Source organism: Microtus ochrogaster, unplaced genomic scaffold (genome assembly GCF_000317375.1).
Source record: "Microtus ochrogaster isolate Prairie Vole_2 unplaced genomic scaffold, MicOch1.0 UNK134, whole genome shotgun sequence".
In the NCBI taxonomy this organism is placed as follows: Eukaryota; Metazoa; Chordata; class Mammalia; order Rodentia; family Cricetidae; genus Microtus; species Microtus ochrogaster.
In genome coordinates, this window is record NW_004949232.1 from 564,076 (window position 1) to 566,649 (window position 2,574).

Below are 2,574 nucleotides of genomic sequence, written 5' to 3' on the forward strand. Positions count from 1 at the left end.
TGCTCCAGTAATGGCTTGCAGAGGCTGGGCCATACTGCATGAAACAGAAAGTCCAGAATTTCTAGAGCTGGAAGGGCAGGGCGTGTGTAAAGACTCAGAAAAGTACATGTAAGTACATTTGTTGAAGTAGATGTGATATGAAATATGTCCACTCTCTTCCATGGAGAAGCATGGGTGACTCTTATTTGCTAAGCATGGAAAGGATGCCCAGGGAGAAGGGCAGAGGCCTTGGCAGATGCCTTTGTATGAAAACTATACAAGGTCAGTTCTGTGGATGTTTGAATAAGAATAGCCTCCCTAGGCTCACCTATTTGAATGCTTGGTCATCAGGGGTTGGCACTTCCTAAGAGGAATTGAGAGTGTGGCCAAGTTTGAATAGATGTGACCTTATAGAAAGAAGTGTGTAGTCGGGGGTGGGTGTTCACGTTCAAAAAGCCCATTCCAAGCCCAGAGTCTCTCTCTCCTTGCTGCCTTTGGATCCAGATGTAGAACTCTCAGCTACCATATCTGTCTGTGTACCACCATGCTCCTCGCCATGAGGATAATGGGATAAACCTCTGAAACTGTAAGCAAGCCCCAATTCAAGGCTTTCTTTTCTGAGAGTTGCCATGGTCATAGTGACTCTTCACAGCAAATAAAACTCTAAGCAAGTTCATGTTTCTCACACAAGTTGTTTTTGGAAGAATATTTTATCACAGACAAAGAATGAGACTAGAATAACACAGTCAAGATTGATCCCCTAAACGTAGTGCAGTACGTCAGGGATATCTTTCTGAAACTGGTCAGAGGCTAGCCCCGAGCACAGAACACAGAAAATCTAGGCTGGTTATATCTGGCAGTAGAAGAGTAGGGATCAAGAATCTCAGAGAAGTGCATGTGCCAGAGTGGATAGAACAGCAAACATTTCCAGGGGAAGAGTGCAGAGTCCATGCTGTCTGTGGATACTGGAGCATCCCTGCTGAGAAGCACAGTGAGAAGGACCAGGGAGAAGGGCACTAGCATTGCTAAGCTCAGGGATGATGATGTTGTATCAAGGCTGTGGTTGGTGTTAGGAAACTGTATTCCTGAACCCTAGCAACATGATACAGAAAAACCCCATAGGGTCGAATGGTCAGGAGAAATTAACAACAAAGGCAATAGTTCATTGATGAGAAAGAGGTCCCACTTTAAAGTCTAACTGCTTAAGGGGGTCATGGCTAACAGAACACAAAAATCCTAAATACAAAAAAGATGCTTAGCCAACCTAGATGTGGCTGGGTTTTAATAATTAAAGACAAGCTGGGTGAGGGTGGCAAATGCCTTTAATTCAAGCACTCAGTAAGACAGAGGCAGGTGGATCTCTGTGAGTTTGGGGTCATTCTTGTCTACAAAGTAAGTTCCAGGACAGCCAGAGGTAAATAGAGAAACCCTGTGTCAAAAAACAAAACAAAATAAAATAAAAACCCAAAACAAGCAAAGAAAAATAAGACAAAACAGATGAACAAGAAGCTGAAAGCTGTTGTCCCATGAAAACATCGACTCCTGTGTCCATTGTTTAAACTGAACCATTGGGGAAGTGATTACAGGCACTTGTTCTTGTAGCTGATCCAGGTTTGATTCTCAGCAACCACACATGGTAACTCGTCACTGCCTGTAACTCGAGTTCCAGGGGATCAAATGTTCTCTTTGATCTCTGACAGCACGAGGCACATATGTGGTGCAGATACATACATGCAGTTAACACAAAATAAATCTGAAAACAAAAATAAAGCTGAACCCCCTCAAAGACAGACCCTGATCGCAGTCCCAGGAGGAAGAATCAGGCCCCAACAAGAGCGACCATTCAGCCCAGCAGCAAGTACAGTCATTCTTTCTGCACTGCTTCACTACTGCCCTGTCACTCAGGGATGAACCCTAGATGCTCCTGTGAATGGATGGTATGGTGGCTTGAATGAGCCTGTCCTCTGTAGAGTAGGATGTTCACATATTTGGTCCCTAGTTGGTGGCAGCTGTTTGGATAGGTGTAGGAGGTATGGCCTGGCTGAAGGAAGTATGTCACTGGGGGTGTGGCTTTGAAACCCATTCCCATATCTTCATCTCTGGTCCTTGCTTGAGGTTTAAGATGTGTGTTCTCAGGTAGGCCTGGTATCACATAGCTCTCATCTTGAGAGGCAGAATAAGACAGAACTTTATGAATTTGTGTCCATCCATAGTTCTAGGACATCCAGAACTATATGGGGAGACCTTATTTCAAAAACCCAAACCAGCTGGGCTGTAGTGGCACATACCTTTAATCCCAGCACTCAGGAGACAGAGGCAGGAGGATTTGTGTGTTCGAGGCCAGCTTGGTCTACAGAGCAAGTCCCAGGACAAGCGAGGACTGTTTCACAGAGAAACCCTGTCTCAAAAAATAAACAACAAACAAAAGTATAGTCCACCAAGAGGCATGCTACATACAGAAAAAAAAATAAATAAATAAAACCAACAACACAAAACCCAAGCGAAACTGCAAACTGAAAAGGAGACTGTGGCTCTCAGCTTGCTGCTCCAGCTCCATGTGTACACATTGCCGTACTTCTACATTGCCGTGCTTCT